The sequence below is a fragment of the Acomys minous genome, assembly GCF_964271855.1.
Source record: "Acomys minous genome assembly, chromosome: 3".
NCBI lineage: Eukaryota > Metazoa > Chordata > Mammalia > Rodentia > Muridae > Acomys > Acomys minous.
This window is the reverse complement of record NC_140485.1, coordinates 134615199-134636566: the sequence shown is the minus strand read 5'-3', so window position 1 is coordinate 134636566 and position 21368 is coordinate 134615199. Positions and strand designations below refer to the sequence as shown.

Below are 21368 nucleotides of genomic sequence, written 5' to 3'. Positions count from 1 at the left end.
CACCACCCAGGGCCCTCACTCTGCTTAAACTGAGGGCCTCTCATCCAGGCTACAGTTCTGTTCTCCCCAAAATTTAAGACAAGCCTAAGGACAAATAATACTGAACAGTGGACAGTAAGTTACAAGATAGAAAGTAAACCCTTACTTGACTAAAAGCTGCGTTTAATATAATAGCCGGGAAATGACAAAAAATACAATCTCGGTCACATTTCAGTTCCCTGCTCCACACACACCCCCCCTCCAAAAAAAAATTGACTTGCAAAGGTAAGCAACAGTCACTCACATTTTAATAAATCAGACAGAGAAATGACACTTTGTTACAATATCTTGGAAGGAAAAACAGTCCATACAAATCAGCTTGGAGAATTTTCAGTTCATAAAAATATCCTAAAGCAACTGTAATACATCACCCGGAGGTGTCTGAAAGCACATATGCACTAAACTTTTAGATACTAATTCCTCTCGGTTCAGTAACGTGTGCTGAGTATAAATTAACATGAGACAAAGACTCAAGGATGTGCTGCCAAGGAAAAGCTTTCAGAAAAACCTTACCTCCTGGATAAATTAACTCCCAACTCCGAAGCATAGAAATAAGCATTTTTATAGCCTTACCTTGGTCAGAACTGTGGCTGTGGCCAGTTGTTCTCGGGAGCTTTTGGTTAACAACGTTTTCACCTAGCTAGAAGCCAGGGTCTGACTTCCTTCTGCCCTGCTGAGCCAGGAAACGGTGTCTACACTTGGACTGCTCAGCCGTCCGAGAGCTAAAACCGGATCCTGTGCAACGCTGGGTATATTTCTGTCTGCTCACTCACTACACACCCCCATCATGCTCAGTTTTTTCCATTGATGGAACAGCATGAGGCAGACTTAACCAGAAAGTGGTTTTTCCATGCGCTGCCTGGACTGATTACCCGGGACAGCTTGCCACCACGTATGTTTCAGAGACACGGGGCTGCCCATGACTAGGCCCTTGTTGGGCCGGCAATCCACCATGACCACTGACGTTCCAGAGGAGCCTGGCTCCAAGGCTTTCCGAATAAAGCCCTACTCACACTCGGGCTGCCCTGGCCTCTTTTTAAAAGCCTGGTAGCGCTGAGAATACACACCTACCATCCTTGTGTTTAGGGAAGCAGTCAAAACCACAGATGGAATGCTATGACCATAAAAACTGTGCCTTAAGAGCAGCCCTTGGAAAACGATGGTATGATTTGCAGAATATCGGATATACCCTCATTCTGCCTTCTTTGTTGGAACCTTTTTTTTTTTTAAGTCAGCTCAACAACAGTCTTACACTCAAAGGCCTTGTAACCTAAATGCAGGGCCATTTTTATCAAGAATATGCATTAAATTACTGTAAATTAAAGTTATACAAAAGAGGCAGTGTATTTTTTAAGGCTCACTGTAAGCTTTGGTGAAAGGTGTTAAATATAAAAAATATACAAGATTTTTGGGTTATTTTTTATATTAGATTGCTGTTTTTATATTACATTGCTGGCTGGGTGCTGAATAAAACAGAATTACATCTCTGTTGTAGTGCTTAACTCTCTGGGGTTACACTCCCCTAGAAGAAACAAAAATCCTACATTTTAAGACTAAGACGCATGTGTTCTAGAGCTCACCATGGTGGCGCGGATCGCTGTGAGTTCGAGGCCAGCCTGGACTACAGAGTGGGTTCCAAGACAGCCATGGCCATTTCACAGAGACCCTGTTTCAAAAAATAAAATGTATGTGGGTAGAAGGTAAGAACTGTTGTCATACATTGCCCCTTGTAGCATGTGTGCACGTTACAAATAATTTTTAGAAAGTGAATGGAGCTAAATATGGAGCCTAACATGGTGTTACTAAGGATCGGATTCTACTACTCTCAGATAAACTTGTAATTCCCTACTTGGGTTTTAAGACATACCTTATTGACATGTACACATTTACACATATAAAACTAATAAACATATAAAAACAATATTTTACACAGCTTAGCACACACTTGAGGAGATGTTCCCTAATCTCAATTGGCAAAAAAAAAAAAAACATTGCATAGTCATAAGTCTAATATTTATAAAGCAAATAGAACTACCACACAAAAAAAATTTAAATTAACACAGAGCCAAAAACGTTTAAGACTGGCAGAGCAGATCTTTAAAACAAAACACACACACGGGGCTGGAGAGATAGCTCAGTGGATAAGAGCACTGTCTGCTCTTCCAGGGGTCCTGAGTTCAATACCCAGCACCTACATGGTGGCTCACAACCATCTATAATGTGATATGATGTCCTCTTCTGGCATTCAGGTGTATATCCAGATGGAGTACTCATATATAAAATTAATAAAAATCTTTAAAAAACACACACACAAAAAAAACCCAAAAACAAAACTCAATTTATCTACCTCACACTATAGGTTTAAAAACTGATGTCTTGGCCCAGCATAGTGGCACACAACTGCAAGCCCAGCACCTTGGAGGTTGGGGCAAAAAAAAAATAAAATTTTTTTTTTCAGGAGGTGAAGGGTAGCCTGGACTACACAGTGTGATTCTGTCTCATAGATAAATAGTAGTTAGCAGAGGCCATAAGTGAAAGCACAAGGTGACAGAGCTGGTCAGCACTGGAGCAAAGACACACACCCAAGTAACCACAGCCTCTGACTAAGAGGGTTGCCATGGAAGCAGAGTCACAGAAGAGAAAACTTGAGAATTCCCCAAATAGGTGTTTTTGAAAGGTCCTAGGTAAATAGAGAAGGATGACGATGCGCATACCACTACGTCACTGACCTCCAGTTCCTTTAAACCGAGCAGCATCCCTGCTGTTACTAAACAAATAAAAAATAAATAAATTTAAAAAGAGTAGGGCTGGGGAGGTGGCTCAGTGGGCAAAGGGTGTACACAGCAGGAGGGGCTGAGTGTGACAGCACATGTCTGGAGTCAGGGGAGTTGGGGATTGGGGGACTCTGAGGGTCCACTGGATAGCAAGTCTAGCCAAAATTATAAACTCCAAGTTCAGTGAGAGACCCTGTCTCAAAATGAAGTGGAAAGAGATAAAAAGGAGACCCCAAAGTCCATGTCTGACCTCTATGTATTATCCCTGCCTCAGGTTTGAAGGTAACTCTGATCTCGTGATACGTTTTGTCAGTAGATCCCTTTATGTCAGAACGACCTGCGATGACGAAACGCTGCCAGCTACGGTCAGGCGGTTCAAGCAGACTTGTGGCTCTTGCGGGAGCCACCCTGGTAGCCTTAGCTCTGCCCACATACAAAGTCGCTGGACTTTCAAGTGATGCAAGACAGCTTTTTCAAGCTCCGCAGATATGGGAGCTCAATAAAATACTCTCACTAGAGGTCTCCACCCCAAAATTCCAAAACCCAGCACACTTTCAAATCAGAAACTGTCTTTTCACTGTTTCATTACAAGATGGTGTAACAGGGCATATGCGTTAACGGGCATCTAAAATTAAACTCCTTGGCAAAGCTCCCTGAGAAACATGTAAATTTGCTATTTGGGAAGTGTTTGCTTCCAAAGCATATAAGGCAAAAGTGTACAGTTAAAATCAAGTATCATAGAAATTCTAACAATTATAGATGGGTTCTCACTATATAGGTCTTTTGACCCTTTTTATATTTAAAAAATGAAAATTTTCTTAATAAAAGGTGGGAGTAAATGGCATATGTGTTCACACATGTGAGTCCATGAAAAACACTGTTTTACTTAAATGCCTAGTCAAGACTAGAAACTTGTCATCCTGATTGTAATCAAGGATATGAATATTCTACACTGTGGAAGCACACATGTTCACAAAGGCATAATTGTGACGGTTTCCACAACTACGGGAGAAGGGACGGAAGGTGTGAAATAGTAAAATATGGTGTAGAAATTCCTCTAGAATAAAACAAAGTCTAATTGTAGGAGAAAGGGTAGAAAAAAAAAAAAGAAAGAAAAGCCAGAGGACAGTCAAGGCAGCCATGAAATGACGCCAGAGCACTCATGAGCTCTCAGAGGCTGTGGGAAGCTGTGGGTGCCAGCACAGGGTCCGTGGGAGACGGGTTCCACCAATATTCAGTCACAGGTAGGACAGAGGACCAAGGGAAACAGCCTGCCCAGGGGAGCTATAGGCAGTGGAGGGCTGCTGGGGCAGAGGAAGTCCCTGCCTTCAGCGATGTAGCCTCTGGTGGTAGCCATGCTCTGATGGACAGCACCACACCCATGCCCATAAGGGCCGCCCTCCGTTCAACTCAGTCACAGAGAAAAGTATGCGATGGGGTTTTATTAGCTTTAAGAATGAAATCGTGTCACTTGCGGGAGCATGGATGGAACTGGTGATCACCGTGTCAAGTGAGATAAGCCCGGACTTCAAGAGACAAAATGTCACATGCTTTCTCATAAGTGCAATCTAGACATTAAAAAAGAAGAAAAAAGAGTCATGGAAGTCACATGCTTTCTCATAAGTGCAATCTAGTAGACATTAAAAAAGAAAAAAAAAAGAGTCATGAAACTAGAAAGGAGGCTATTTGTGAGGAAAGAAAGGTCTTAGCAGGAGGAGGAACAGGAAGAGGGTAATAGGAATTATAATAAATGATCAAAAAGATCGAATACCAACAAGAAGTCCATTATTTTGTACAGAGAATATATGCAAATAAGGAAATAAGACCACCCTGAATGTGATCCCTGCCCATCAGACAAAACTGTCAGGAGTTCTTGCCTGTAGCCCTCAGCCACCTCTCTGAAGCATTTCCCAGGCCAGGCTGCTTCCGGCTCCAGGGGATGCCCTAGCAAGCCGCAGCACCAGGGCTGTTTGGCAGTGAAGAGCAAACTGCTTGCTGGTCACAGCTTCCTGCCTCTAGCTCTGAGGCGGCCTTGGAGGTGACAGGGGCCACACTGCGTAAGTCCCAAAAATTGCTGCTAAATGCTGAGTGAGAAGCACATTTTTAACTTTGAGGGTGAACCAGAAATGACTTCAAAATCTCTAAGTCAAAGAAAAGTCAAACTTAAATAGGTTGTGTCACTTTAAAGCCAGAGCAAATCTAAGTTTCAAAACAGAAACTTTCTGAGTGTTTAAAAGATCTCAGATGTGCAAAAAAGAAAAAAGAAAAAAAAAACACTAAAGGAGTTGATCATTATGGAAATGAGGTTTATATCATGAATATTCATAAGGTTCAAATGTTACCGTATTTACAAGGCTCAAGTGTTTTCATGCATCCTATAACAAGAAAACCTTGTTAACTTTTAAAAACCTGTGTGTGTGTGTGTCTGTGTGTGTGTGTGTGTCTGTGTATACCTATGCATGTGTGCCCTTGGATATGTGTGCACAAACCACAGCACACATGTGGAGGTCAATGGACAACCTGTGGAAGTGTCTCTCTTCTACAGTGTGAGTCCTGGGGGTTGAACGTAGCAATTCAGCAATTCAGGTACCTTTACCCACTGAGCAATCTTGCTGCCCAGACCTCATTACTTTAACAACTAAATACTTTTCTAAGAATAAACAAGTATTATATGGCAAACATTAAAATTTAAAACTAATTCTTCAAAAGCCTTCCTTCCCAGGAATTGTTTCCTCTAAGTTAATATACATCCAAATTAAATGCACTTTGACAATAATGAAAGATAATGCATTTGGACCTACACTTTGAAAGCTTTTAAGTTGATGTGTATGCATCGTGCGTCTGCCTGTCTGCCTGTTTGTATGCACATGTGCATGCTTTCAGAGGCCAGGTGAGGGCATCAGATCTCCTGTAGGCAGAATTACAGACAGTTGTGAGCTGTTTAGGGTGGGCACTGGGAAAACAACTCCATTCTCTGAAAGTGTTCTTAACCACTGAGCCATCTCTCCAGCCCCTACAACCTCTATGGTGAAATTCAATAGAATGCTTTATAATAGTACTTTATAAACATACTTTATAATAAGTAAATAGTGATATGACTGTGCAAGACATGAAATGTGTATTTTTAAAAAGTCATGCTATTGAAAAGAAACCTACACATAGGGTTTAAGATAAAATAACTTAGTATGGCGTGGTGGCTCACGGGGGCAGAGGCAGGTGGATAACTCTGAGTTCAAGGCTAACCTGGTCTACAAAGTAAATCCAGGACAGCCAAGGCTACACAGGGAAACCCTGTCTCAAAAAAACCAAAAATCTTCTAGGAAAACTGCTCACGAAAGTGTGGCCTATAAACAGTAGCCATGTGTGCTGGGAGAAAGTGATCCTACCCTGCCTGGATCTAAATGTAAAATGTAACTAAAGTGTTTTGTTCAGCCTCTCCACTTGGTTTGGTTCCATTTGGGGTTTTCTTTTTGTTTAATAATTGTGATTTTAAAACAAAACAAAACAACAACAACAACAACAACAACAACAACAACAACAACAAAACCTCTTCTCTCATATATTACGCCCTGGCTGCAGTTTCCTTGTAGCCTGTCCCCTTCACTTCTCTTCTCCCCCACACACCTCTGCCCTAAACCCCACCCTCCCCCAGCCCCATATCAGTCTCCCCTAAGAACAGGCCTCCCAGGGACACTAACCAAAACACCTGCATAAAAAGCTACAACAAGACCAGGCCCATACCATCACATCAACACTAGGCAAAAGAGTCAGAGACAGCCCACTCCCACTGCTGGGAGTCCCACCAGAACACCAAGCTGTTTATTCAGCCATAAGATATATGCAGAGGACTGGTCAGACCCCCACAGGCTCAGTATCTCTGTGAGTTCGTGTGAGTCCCAGTCAATTGATTCTATGGGCTGATGTCATGGTGTGTGACCCTGACCCTCGGGTTCCTCAGACCCTTCTCCCCCTCCTCTGCGGGACTCCCAAAGCTCTGCCTAAGGTTTGGTTATTGGTTGCTAGACGAAGTCTCTCTGGTCTCTTTGATGGTCTTAAGGGGCGGGGGGGGGGGGGGGGGTGAGGGGCTGGATGCACGGATCTCCCTGGGAAGGGGAAAGAGAATAGATTGTGTGGGTGGACTAGGGACAGGCAGAGTTGAGAAAAGGAAGGATCAGGTCTCGGGAGTGGGGAGAAGATACTAGGGGAAAGGACAGGAATTGGGAAGCATTTGGGGGGCAAAGTGCAAACCTAGTACAGTGGAAACTCCATGGAATCTACTAGAGTAGCCCTAGCAAAGACTCCTAGTAATGGGGGACACAGAGGCTAACCTTGGCATCTTTTGTGACCAGGTAAGGCATCAAGTAGAGAATTGGGACCCCAACCCAGCCACAAACTTCGACCTACGATTTGTCCTGCCTCAAGAGTGTGCTGGGACTGGAACCTGGCAGAGTTGTCACTATGGTGGGGTTTTATACTAAGGTGATATTGCACAGGTTGCAAGGATCCTAATTAGTGCAAGCAGAGACGGTGAATCTAATTTTCTGAAGAGATTAACACAGTGATCTACAGAGCCCAGCCTTCCTTTTAATTCGGGGCCCACCTCCATCACCTGCACAGATGGACTGGTCTCTTTTGTTTCAATGTATTACTCAGAGGGTGGGCACATTCTATTGTTTAAAGAAAAAAAAAGGAGCAGATGATGAGAATACCTTCCAGTAGGTTAAGCAGTTATTCTAAAAATCCTACTAATTAGTGTGACTCCTCCTGCCATTATCTGCTAGCAGCCCGCTCCCTTCTTCCCAACCTGCCTCCTCGCAGCTGAAGTCACTGGCCATGAATGTCCTTGCACCATGCTGCATTCTCTTGGTCTATCTCAATACATAAGCCAGGAAGCATCTGGTCTACCTCCACACACGAGCCAGAAACATGCCTGCCTGTCAAAGATAACAAAGGAGCAAACAGGAGAACATATTCTCTCCCCAGCTCAGAAGGTACAGAGCAGATTTACTCAGTACTGAGGTACTGAGACTTCAGTCTATTTTTCACTCCTGATTAGATGGAATTGGGGCCCACTGAAAAAGCTAGCCCCAGGGTCCACACACATGTGCAAATTATACACATACCCCTGTTTCATCAAGCTGTGAGGCGTTAAAGAAAAGAAGGGAGCAGGCAAGCCAAACTCAGGGTGAGATTATTTTTAAACCCAGCTGGTGTGTTAAATATCTGTAAATTGGAGGCGGGAGGGGACTTGGATATAACTCAAGGAGTCAAGGGTTGCCCACAAGTGAGAGGATCAGAGTTCAGATCCCAGAACCTACATAAAAGCCTGGAAAGTGTAGCAACTGCCTGTAATCCTGCCACATGGGAGGCAGAGCAAGCTGGCTAGCTAGACTAGCCAAGTGTGTACACTCTAGATTCGAGTTGTTTCAACATGAAAGGCAGAGACAATGCAAGGAAAATGGTTGATGTCAACCTCTGGCTTCCGCATACATGTATGCTATACCACACTATACTATACACACACACACACACACACACACATACACACACACACACACACACACACATACACACACACACACACACACACACACACACACACACACACACACATAAGCATTTCCCTAGAAACTCAAGCCTGACAAAGACCTTGCCACCAAGTGTAGGAACCTTTCCCCACCAAAGTAGAGTCCAGTAAATAGTACCTTGGGGGGTTGAGTTTATTGCTTACTTATAGAGCATATATGAGAGATTGCTCACAGAAACCCAGATGACCCTGCCTCAAAAAAAGGAGCAATACCACCCAAAAGTCTGGCCCCAGCACAAATGGCAATTTATCAAGAGCTAAGTAGACAGAGTCCCTTCACTTCAATTAAATTCTACAGGCTGAAAGACCTGACATCTCCAACATCAATATGACTCCAGAGTTGTGAAATTAGAGTAGAACTCCATACAAGTGGCCAGGAGGCACAGAGCTAGTGTGATGGCTGGAGTCTCAGGGTGAAGGCTCAATGACCCTCTGCACCCCTTACTTCTGTGAGGGAAGGTCAACAACTATGGCTCTCAAGGGGCTTTGTTACATAGTTGCCGCTGTTTTGAGAATTACAGCTACTGTGTTCAGAAGACACAAGAGCTAATGAAAGAAAAGAAAATTCAGGTAAACTGGGGAGGTGAAAACATACCTGTCTCTTAGGCTCACTGGGCATTCAGCCTGGACAAGTCAGCAATCCAAGCCAGCACCTCAATAAAAATTAGGATGCACAGCTCCTGAGATTGACCTCTGACACAAATGGAGACACATGGTCATATCACACACACACACACACACACACACATACACACACATACACGTATATACTAATGCCTGTTGTGCACTATGCGTAGGTGTGGGCCCTGGAACCAGGCAGCAATGAACCAAACAGAACCTCGGGCTCCAATGAGGACAAGAAGTTGATACACAAACGAATGAATGAATGAACAAGCAAAGCAGTTATCAGGGAGGGACCAGCACTCAATAGAAAATTAAAAGAGGGGGACAGAACCGGGACTACATGACCATTTGATTGGATGGTTTCTGGACCCTTCGAGGTGGATCCATGAGCTGAGAGCTGACTTTGCACAATACAATCAACCAGGAAACTCAGGCCAAAGGCTGCTGGAAGCGTGCTTTGCAGACGCACTTCTGCGAAGTGGCATGGGGTGCAGACCTTTCCAGTTCCTCATCGGCCTCTTCCCCTTGAGTGCCAGCCTCTCCAGCAACACATCTACCGCAGAAGACCTGAGGATGGCAAAGCCTCAACAACGCAGTGGGAATCTTACCCCACCTTGGCGGGTTCTTAATGTCCAGGTCTTGGGGCTTAGCTGACCCTACAACGCCATGCAGAAACTGTGCTTTCTAGACGCTCTGGGGTGGTGCTACTTACTGTGGAGTCTGAACATGTGTCGATCCTAGACAGGGACTGGGCAGATTTCCACATGAGCAGATCATTCAGCCAAGTGCCTTTGTGATCATGTACTCAGTCTGGAGCCCAAGCCTGCCAGATCCACCGTATCACCACTGAGGAATCCACTACCCCCCCTCCACTCCCATACACTCCGCAGCCACACAGGAATGTGGTCAGTCAGCAAGGACACCAGACTGACACCAACTTTCTCAGCCTGTGAGACACAGTGTCTCAAACTTACCCCTAAGTGGAGAGGCGTGTGTAGATAATACTTCGTGTATTCATCCACAAGGTGCCGACTAAAGAGGGGGGTCTTTGTCAGTCACTCAGCTCTGCCAAACGACATCAAAGAAAGAGAAGTGGTGAGAAACAGTTTCTCACAACTTGAATTTTGTGGTTAAAAGTCAATAGCTCAGCATTGTGCTATGTCACATACTTGATAGGTATACACACACACACACACACACACACACACAATGTCTGTGTTCACACTGAGCTTCATTCAAAAGAGAAAAGCAAAGTGAACAGAGGACAAAGTTGTAAACATATCCTAGAGAGAGAGAGAGAGAGAGAGAGGGAGGGAGGGACAGAGAGAGAGAGAGAGAGATGCTGCACAGACAGATCAGATAATCGAGGAACAAATGGTCACTTAAAGCTAGAAGAGCAGAGAATGGTTCAATGGGCCAAAGGTAGAGAGAGGATCTGATCCCCCAGGCAGAGGGACTAGTCAAGACTCTAGTTAGGCCAGCAAGAGTTATCATGGATTACAAAGAAGAGCCCACATGCAGAGAAGAGTCAACAGATCAGGGTTTCATCCTTAGCAAACTGGCAGTTTCTAGGACCTCTCAGATTACAGAGAATGAAACCTTTGTTTGTGGTGCTCACTAGAGATGCTCCCATGGCCCAATCATTAAACAGGAAATACTCCCCACATCTGCGGTGAAACACATTGCCAAGGATGGGAGGTCTTGCCATTTTGTAGCCATTTATTGTCCTTAGAACCAGGGCCTTTGCTGTATTGGTCAGGCTTGGCTCCCGAGCTCACTGGCTCTCCCACCCTGGACCCTGAAAGCTGGGAGACTTGACGCAGCTTAAGGCCTCACACACATGAGAGACAGGGAAGAGCGTCCCAAACTCTCAGAACCACAACATTTCAGATCGCAGAGGCCTTCAGAGTTGGGAACAGTTGCATAGACATCACTAAAACTCTCTGAATGCTAACAGCAATGCCCCAAGGGCTTCAGATTCCATATTTCAGATGCATAGACTCGGGGCCCAGCATGGACCACATTAGGTGCAAAGGATGCACTAGACAATCTCCATCCTTGACAGAACAGCAATGACGTGGAGCCTGTAGGCTATCTCTGCCATGAAAACCCAGCTTCCATAAACTACCGAGGTTAGTATGGGTCTGGCCTCTGCTTTTCCCAACTAGAAGATGGGATGATATCAATCATTGTAAGTGCTGGATGGGACAAAGCATGAAACAGACTTGCTTAAGTGGTTAGAACAAGTGACTTGCTCAAAACAGGAATGAGGCAGGACTATCTCTCATTATAAACAGTCACCCTTGGCAGATTCGTGACGAGGACCATGGTATGTTCTATGGGGACACAGCTAGATAGTGAGGTGTGATGAGGACAGTGGCTTTCACTTTGCAGGGCCAGGGTAGCAGAACTAGTATGGTCCTTCTAAAGCAATCGTAAGCCGTATGAGGGTTCATATCTATAATCTCAACACTGGAAGAACCCAAGTCCCATTCCCAGGAAACTTACAGTGGAAAGACAGAACTGACTCCCGTGAGTGGTCCTTTGATGTCCATGTGCACTCACACACACGAACAATAAATAAATGTATACAAACATTTTATTTGTTTGCTTGCTTGCTTTAGATAGCCCTGGCTACCCTGGAGCTTGATATGTAGACCACGCTAGCCTCAAACTCACAAAGATGACTGGCTAATGTCACATGGCAAAACTATCAAGCACAAAAGTGCTTTCCTCCACAATGCTTCCTGAAGTCACTTCCTACTCTCATACCTTGAGAGGGCCTTTGTTTTCTCTGTGATAAACTCTACCTTCTATAGAACATTTTGCGTGTCCCCTCTGAGCTCTTTTGGTGGTGACCAGAAGGCCCGTGGAGCTGGGCGCATGTTAGACCAAGTTGTGCTGCTGGGGAAAACTCATTCCATAAAACCCTATCAATTCTGCTTTTCAGTGAGACAAGGGGTGTGCTTGTCCCTGTACCTGCACAAGGGCACCACATTTGAGCATGGTCATTAATCAGTGTTACTTACACCTTTTTCAGTGTGAAAACCAGGCAGTTGTGGAGTCCCAGAGTGGCCTGCTTTGTCGACATGACATCATTTTCATTTAATACAAATATGTCCTACATTTTTCTTCCTTGAGGTTCCCCCTCCCCTCCTTTAGATGAAAAGCTGTTAGCTTTTTATTTTAAACAGTTCTTAAAATTCTTTCCCCACACCTGGAAGGTACATATGACCTGTACCTTTGGCTGTATCACCAAGTAAAAAGTACATTTAACTGATATATTAGGGATGAGGAGATGGCTCAATAGACAAAGCGCTTATAACACAGGCATGAAGCCAGGCGTTCGGACCCTCTGCAGTATGGAACTCAAAGGCTGAGAAAGGGGACACCTTGGCAAGCTAGTTATCAAGACTAGCTCATCTGTGAGAGACTGGGCCTCGGTAACTCAAGTGGAGAGTAATTGAGGAAGACACACGTCATCAACCTCTGACCTCCACACATGTACATTCATATCTATGCAAGTACGCATACTCATGCAGCACACACATACTAAACAAATACATGTTACATTAGTCATATTAGGAAGCCAAACTAAGGACCTCTGTTTACCCAACACTCACTACTGGGTGACCATGTGCGGTACCCAAAGCACTCAGCTCAAATATCAACAGTGGCCAGTGAGAAAGCTCTAAAGAGGACAAAGATGTGGTAACACCCAACTGCCATTAAAATATGTTCTTTGCACCCTACCCCCAACATAGGGAGAAAGTCCTTTTCTCCCAGGTCCTGGGGGTTCAACCCAGGGCCTCGTGAATGGTAGCATACACTCCATCTCTGCAGCTCTGACTGACAAGAATTGCCCTCTTCAAATTATACCCACTGTGAAGAATATGCTTTAAAGATCCTGGGTTTGCTTTAGGCCAGTGGTTCCCAGCCTTCCTAATGCTGTGTCCCTTTAATACAGTTCCTCGTGCTGTGGTGACCCCTCAACCATAAAGTTATTTTCGTTGCTACTTCATAACTGTAATGTTGCTGCTGTGAATCAGTCGTCATGTGATTGTTTTTGGAGATAGACAGCTGCCATTGGGGTCGAGACCCACAGGTTAAGAACTGATGCTCTAGCCTGTTATCAGCTCAGTAGCTTATCAGTTCCAGGGAGTCAAACAATGCCGTTCATGGGAAAATGTTCCAGGCCTGGAAGTGAAAAACGAGACGACTCTGGTCTCCATCACCTCCCCCTCATGTGACTCAGAGTTATTGTATCTGACTAACCCCCTCCAAGATCACCACTTGCAGATAGCTGGCTTGGCATGCCAGCCTCCTCATTTCCCTTGAGAGGGTCAAGAGGCAATGAATAAGCTAAGCTACTAGGAGGCCATCTCCAGGCATTAGGTAAGACTACGTTATGATAAGCTACATGCCTTCCATGACCCTCTTTACCTCTCTCCCGCCACCAGCACTGGCACACTGTTCCCCCACAAAGGGAAGCCAACCAGAGTCGCCCAATGAGCTGTAAGATGTTGGAAGAGCTGCCATTCGTGACAAAGAGATGACACATTACAATGAAAATAACGAGCATCACTCTAACTTCCTATCGATACACATATTGACTAATTGCTACAAACCAAGAGAGCCACCAGCAGCCAGGGGCAGGGTACGGTGCATCCATGGGGTCCACAGCACTCCCTGAGAGGTGGTCCTACCAGCAGATTTTGCTCCCATTCAGAGTAAACCAGTTTTCCCCGGGACTCCCACAAGGGACAAAATTCAAGGTGGCAAAAGCTAGCACTTTACAGCGTCAGCGGCTACACCCAGGACATTTGTTGGCTGAGTTAAATTTAACTCAAGATGTATGTGCTGAGAAAGTGTTCTATTCAAGGCACAAGGCACAGTGACTTGGTCACACTTCTACAATCTGTAAACAAGCCAGCACCCATCGCACCAGCCGTCCCCAAGATCACAGCCCAAGAGGAAAGGCTGTGAAAAGTGGAACCTGGTCTTCCTCTTCAGGTAGACTCATATGAGAATCATTATCCTTCTTAAAACAAAAATTACTCACATTGGGACCCTTAATAGAAAGAGTAGATCCTTCTCCACCAGGTCCTGTGAGTGGTTTTGTTTGGTTTGGTTTGGTTTGGTTTTTGTCTTCTCTTGTTGTTTTGTTGTTGTTTTGTTTTGCTTGAGGAAGGGTTTCTTGTTTAACAGCCTTGGCTGTCCTGGAACTTACTATGTAGACCAGGCTGGCCTTAAACTCAGAGACCCGCCTACCTCTGCCTCCCAAGTGCTGGGATTAAAGGTATGTGCCACCACTGCCCAGCTCTAAGGCATCCCCTGTAATTCCAGCACTGGGAGAACAGCGGCACAGGCAGAAGACCAACCTAGGCTGCCTGGCAAGACCCTATCTCAAAAAAAAGCAAAACAAACAAACAAACAAAAATCTGCAAATTCTTTGACACTTCTCCTGGGGTCGAGGTAGGACTGTCTTCACCGTCCAGATATAACCCACAATGCAACACTACTAGATGACAATGCTTGGTCAGAAACACCACAAGTTTATGCCTGGTTTTCTTGGGGTGCTTGCCCTAAAGCCCTGAGCCTTCATGTCTGGCATCATACTTGGTTTCCTTGCTCCCTGTCTTTGCTTTGTAATCTAACATCATGTTTTCTAGCACACATGAGAAGGTTCTTCTATGAGTCCTGTCTCATCCCTAGTTGGGATAAAGTAAGTTGATTTTGCACTGGTGTCTAAAGTTTGGCTTCTGAACCAATACTCACCTACCTGGCTGACTTTTTGGCTCCATGGATGATAGGTATAAGTCTCTTCATTAGAGAACTGCAAAGGGGAAATCCCTCCTCACTTCCAAACAGACAGCAGCATCAGTGCTCTGGCCATTGCATTTAGTTTCGGAGGAAGCCTCTGCTGTGTACATAACACATACCATATTTTATAGCAGTATACCAGGCCTATGGGAGAGAGATGAGGCAGAAAAAAACCACCCTGAGATGGCACCACATCCCAGAGCCAGAAAACACCGTGCTGAACCAGCTAGAAAATACCAACCTCTTCCTTCCTTTGTCCTCCTCTTTCTAGCCCTATCTACACTCAGAAGCATGACAACCATCGCCGCCCCAGTGCTTGTTCAGAGGGGAGAGAGAGACAAGAAGAGAGGAGAAGAAGAAGAGCCATAGTGAGAGGTGTGAAAATGTAGCAGACCACTCCTTTACCTGTCCTTGCACAGTCCCTGACATCCCTCACACTCTCTCACCTCTGTTAGCCCCACCAACATAAGCTCAAAGCAAAACAGGCTGAAAACACCAGTTGTGACAGCTGTGGGAACTACAAAGAGAGTGCTACATATTCTGTTATCATAGAAACAGCATATCTATATACATATATATGTATATTTTTACTTTAGCTTTTTTTTGTTTGGTTGGTTGGTTTTTTTGTTTGTTTTTTTGTTTGTTTGTTTTTGACAACTCTCATGTATCCAAACCAGCCTTGAATTCCTGGTCCTCCTCTGCCTTCACCTCCCAAGTGCCAGGATCACAGAGGGGGCAGCACCTGCCTTCCTAGTTCTACCAGTTTCAGCTTCAGACTAGTGAGCTCTTCAAAATCGGAACATAAGGATGGAAAAAAAGTAATCACGGGATGACAAGTGAGGATTTGGGACAACTAGTCAACTAGTGTGACTGCACAAATATCAATTTAAGCAAGAGAACAAAACACAAACAGAACTTGCCATATATCAGCAATCCAAGCGTTTATCAAAAGTGGGAAATTTTTTTTAAATGAGAGGACCTATTGACTCTAAAATGGTAGGGGGAGGGGTGTGAGTACTTCTGGGGAGATGGCTCAGTCAGTAAGGTGCTTGCCGTGCAAGCACGAAGACCTAAGTTTGACCACCAGAACCCATGTAAAAAGTGGGGCACGGCGGTCTGTGTGTATAATCGCTAGGCAGGAAAAGCGGGAGCAGTAGGGTCCCTCAGGGCTTGGTGGCCAGCCAGCCTAGCCATAGCGGTGAGCAACAGGCTCAGTGAGGAACCCAAATCTCAGAAAATAAGGCAGAAAACAATTGAGGAAGGCCCCGATGTTGACCCCTAGGCTCCATGTGTGTGCACACGCACACTGATGTACCTGCACACACATGCACACGAACGCAGGTGAATGAAGGGAAGAACAGCGTAGGAATGTGTGGACCACCGCCAACGCTGGCCATCGCTATGTCTCCAGCACCTCGAGATTCTGGCAGAATATGCAAAGGTTAACTTTGCATATATCAATGGGGCCTCATAGGCGATGGAAATGTTTTACTCTCCTAAACTTTTCAAAGTGGTTAGGTTTCCTTCCTGTAGTCAGAGCACACGCTGATTGTTCAAAGAACAAATGAGTACACTCTGACTGACCAGCGGCCTCACTATGGAGCCTGAGGAAACAATGATTTCAGAATCATGAGCTGAACTGAGAAAGTAAGTGCTGAGGCCCTGGGGCATGAGGAGGGGGGATGGGAGGAAGGCAGAGAAGAGTTTAGCAGAGGAAGGCTTATTCCAAAACTGCAGCCGCTGGCTGGTACCATTCCTTCTACTCACTGAGCTCAAGTTCATCCCAAGGCAAGAACTATGGGTCAGAGCATGAATCCTTAGTTCAGACACTATTCTTTTTTTTTTTCCAGGTACTTTATTTTTTTAAATATTTTATTAATTTATTCATATTACATCTCAATTGTTAGCCCATCCCTTGTATCCTCCCATTCCTCCCTCCCTCCCTGCTTTCCCCCTACTCCCCTCCCCTATGACTGTGATTGAGGGGGACCTCCTCCCCCTGTATATGCTCATAGGGTATCAAGTCTCTTCTTGGTAGTCTGCTAGCCTTCCTCTGAGTGCCACCAGGCATCCCCATCCAGGGGACGTGGTCAAATATGGGGCACCAGAGTACGTGTGAAAGTCAGTCCCCACTCTCCACTCAACTGTGGAGAATGTCCTGTTCATTGGCTAGATCTGGGTAGGGATTTGAAGTTTACTGCACATATTGTCCTTGGCTGGTGCCATAGTTTGAGCAGGACCCCTCAACAGACACTATTCTTAAAAGATTAATTTTATTTGTGTGCATATGCCTGTGTGAGTGTGTGCCTGTTTGTACATGTGTGGGTGTGTACGCCTGTGTACACACACAGAGGCCATAAGCAGGTGTTAGATCTCTCAGAGTTGGTGTTAACAGACATTTATGGAGTGCCTGCCCTGTTACTCAGTGCTGAGCCCTTCACTCTAGTCCTTGACTGGCAGGCAGTCACTGAGCCATCTCTTCAGCCATCAAGTGCTATTTTTATTGCAACGCAACATACAGTGCTTCAGTGTCACTGTGACGTGGGCAATGCCATTCTCGACACTTGAGGACGCCATGCTACTTTCAACTAGACCTTTATCCAAAGCAAGTGCTCAGGAAAAAGAAACCCTGTGTTTATATACTTGTCAGCAAAATGTATTGTGCTTCTAAAAGTAAACAATCTGTAAGTTGTACACTGAATTCTCTCCCAAAGGCCTTTCATAAACATTTTTTCATTTCTTCCCATTAAGAAAGAATTTGAGTAAGATAAAGTGGTACCAGCTCACTGAGAAGGTCTGAGAAGGTCTTAGTGAGACGGGAGGTGGGGGGAGCAAAACCACAGAGTCTGAGATAAAGTTTAAACAATGCTAACAAGCCCCGAAATGAAGGCCACAAAGCAGATAGTGTTGTCTTTCCAGAAGGTGAGAGAAACACTTGACAGACACTTCGTTAGCTTGTTCATCAATTACTTCTGTAGAGAGGGGCACTGGCTCCAGCTTCCAGGCTTATGCAGATGTTTCTATCTTGTTCTACTGTCATGGAAAAAGCAAAATGCACCAAGAGGCAACGGACATCAGAACCTGTTTTACAAACACGATGCTAGGGTTAAGCCAAAGGTCCATCCCGTACTGCAGGGTTTAGATTAGGAGGAGAGAAAAGGCAACTGGAGGAATTGATCAATGATACAAATAAATGAGGTGTTACCTGGCGTAGAAGCCAAACACTGCTGTGAAAAAGACTGTCAGAAAAATCTTAGTTTAAAAATTTTTAAATCCACTAAATGTACCTGAAATGGAGCTTTTAGAAGCAATCACCACATAGATTGCTGTGTTCAACTAACAGAAGAAATGGTTTGGATCAGTTTAAAAGAAGAAAACAAAGCACACACACACACACACACACACACACACACACACACACACACACACACACAAGCAAATATCAGCTTCTGTAAGGAGCAAGCATCGGAGCTCTACCAGGGGTTTGAGGAACACACGTGGAATCCATTTACAAGGAGACAAAGACAGACACCACACCCACTAGTGAGAGCAAGCTAAGATGGAGAAAGATGGCTAAGAATGGTGCCCGCTGGAGGCACATACAGAGGCTCATCCTGTGCCAGGTAGCGCCTCCAGCAGGTGAGGGTTCAGAGCAGAGCAGAGCAAGGAGACTTCTGGGTGGGGAGCCTGCTAAGCTTGGCTGAAGAGAAACACACAAAACCACTACTGCTTAAGAAAAAAAGTAGGGGCTGGGGAAATGGCCCAGTGGTTAAGAGCACTAGCTACTTCCCCCAGAGGACCTGGGTTCAATTCCCAGCCACTAGCAACTGTCTATAATTCCAGCACAGACATACATGCAGACAAAACATCAATACACATAAAAAGAACCTTTAAAAAAGAAAGAAAGAAAGAAAGAGGGCTGGAGAGATGGCTCAGGGTTGGGAGCACTGACTACTCTTCAGGAGGACCCGGGTTCAATTCCTAGCACCCACATGGCAGCTCACAACTGTCTGTAACTCCAAAATCTGACACTCACAGACATACAATGCACATAAAATAAAAATAAATAAGTTATAAAAAAGAAAGAAAGGTAAATTTACTCACTACTGAACAAGGCGCTAAAATGTTCTGAGAATATAGAATAAATAAATAAGTTCCTGCTTATTTATTATCCTGCCTAAAGTACAAGACAACAGGGGCATAACGATCAATTACCATAAGTCATTGACTTAAAAATCAGGAAGAAAGAGATGATACCTTTCTAGATGTGAAGCTGGGGTCTATCCACTCATGCTGTTGTCAGGGTTTGTTTCTTCTATGGTCAACTAATCCATCTTCACTGTTTCTGGGACATTACAAACTCCTGACCAAATGATTGATACTCACTCCTCCTAAATAACTTGCATCCCCCCTCAAACAATGGTAACAAGGAAATTCCCTTTCATTTCAATGATTTCAGCATGATGTCACCAACATACTGCCCCTCGCGTGCATAACTAAAACCTCAACTAGACAGCGAGGGGCTGGAGAAAGGACAGTGACAGGACAGTGACATGCATACTGGTTGACCTCCCTGCCCCCATAAAATACATTCCAGGGACGCAGCTGAGAAGTATAATTTAAAGCAGACCATCAGGTCCCTGGATGAAAGCCCCACCTCCTCCTGCCCTTCAAACTACTACAGCAAACGCATCCCCCACTCCCATGATTCATGCCCTACCCCAAGTATATGTAGCCCTAGATTTAGCAATGGATCTATCTCAGATTCTTTGATTTTACGAGAAGTAAAGTAGCCCCATACAACTGTTGGGCTCTGTACTTCCATTGCAGTATGCAATAAATCCTATGGCCTCTTGAAATACGTATTACAAGTCAGCCTTGTGTTCTGTGTTTCTGTCTGAGCATAGATTAGCATCAGTGCTCTGGGCACATCTGTGGCAGGTGAGGCTGGCTCCCATGTTCAGTAAGGAAAGCTCATTAGCTGCATTTTCAACTCTTGACATTTTCTGTTTCTGAATAGTAACTGGGCTGCAGCCTCGTGGTAAGCTGAGAGTCCTCTTCAGTACTAACAGCTCTTCCACGCTCTATCTGAAATATCCAGCTGGCTGCAAGCTTTGCCGTAGTCACACTCCTATGAGACATGTCCGCTCAGCTCCCAGCCAGACTATGCTGGGACATATCAGATGCCCTGCAAGCTACAGATGGCTGTGACCCACCATGTGGATGCTGGGAACCTAACCTCCGTCCTCTGGAAGAGCAGTCAGCACTCTTACCCACTGAGCCATCTCTCCAGCCAGCAATCATAGACTACTTTGGATTAAATCTTGTGCCAATTTTGTCCTCGTCTCATTTAAAATTCCAGCTCCTTCCCAGTGGCACCGGGCATGGACAGTAAAGGGGCGGGGCAACTGATCCCAGGAGCCCTAGAGACAGTAAATCAACAGGACAGGAACGAAGGATGCCTTGAGGAATTCTTTTTGCAATTTAAGGTCCAAAGCAATGGCACAAGGGGCCACTATTCCAGTGTCTTATCCTTCCTCTCTTAGTTACAACAGAACTTCACTGGTTACAGATAACCATGACAATGTACGTGGCTGCAAAAAAAAAAAAAATATCCTGTACTAATTACAGAGCATCTTTCCCTTAACTGTATCCAACTTGAACAGTTAACCCGAAACATCAGCCCTCATATCACACACTTACTCCCTTCCCTTTGTGGCAAGGGGCCCTCAGGGGCCAGGGCCATATTCCCAGTCTCTGACCCTCTGGAACTGCACTCTGTCTTTGCTACCTGTTACAGAACCATGACTGTCCCCATCTTTGAGTTCCCCATGGCAGTGGTCCCTGTCTCTACCTCTGTGACAACCCTCTGCATTCTCACACTTTCAAACAGCTCTGGGGCCAGCAGATCAGTCACAATTTAATACCTAAAAGTCGCTTGGTCCTTTAGGAAGACCTTGAACAAACACATAAGAAAAAGTCAATTGATAATAAAAATATGGAAGAGGCTTTCCATTAATTTAATTGAATTGGATGAATAGTCCCCAGAGGCCCATTGGCATAGGCTCTAATCCCAGCTTCTCAGGAGGAAGGATTTCAAGTTCAAGGCAAGCCTGGGCTACAAACTAAAGTTTAAGTACAAACTGGGCCAGCTCTGGACCTTCTGGAGAATTACTTAAGAGCCAAGGTCTAACTAAAAATAGGCAATTCTTTAGAAAACCCTTCAGCCTGTAAGCTTTCAGCCCAGATTTTAGATGCAATACCAGCGTATAAATGGTCAGCAAAAATCAGCTGGCCCACTTCCTAGTCACAAATAAGAATTTGCATGTGTACATGTATATTCATGTGTGTATTCATGTGTATAGAGACAGAGAGCAGCCTTAGGCACCATGCCTCAGAATCCATGCCCTTTGTTTGTTTATTTGTTTGTTTGTTTTGAGACAAGCTTTCTCATTTGGCTAAAGCTCACCAAGCAGTGAGGTTGGGTAGGCAGCAAGCACCAGGCAGAAGCAGGTAAGGCC

The 21368-nt window shown here is 44.9% G+C and overlaps 1 protein-coding gene across 6 annotated transcripts in view; it reads right to left on the bottom strand.

The window, feature by feature from the left end:
• TIAM2 (TIAM Rac1 associated GEF 2) overlaps positions 1-21368 on the bottom strand; it is a 208716-nt gene that overhangs the window by 127381 nt on the left and 59967 nt on the right. For 4 of the 6 annotated variants that reach the window (XM_084774507.1, XM_084774511.1, XM_084774512.1 and 1 more), the window contains exon 1: positions 9999-10047. The exons of 1 other annotated variant lie outside the window; for it this stretch is intronic. The gene's annotated coding sequence lies outside the window, so the exon portion shown is untranslated. Of the gene's footprint in view, positions 1-612; positions 766-9998; positions 10048-21368 lie in introns of those variants that run through there. One more of the 6 variants, XM_084774509.1, reaches the window with a different exon arrangement.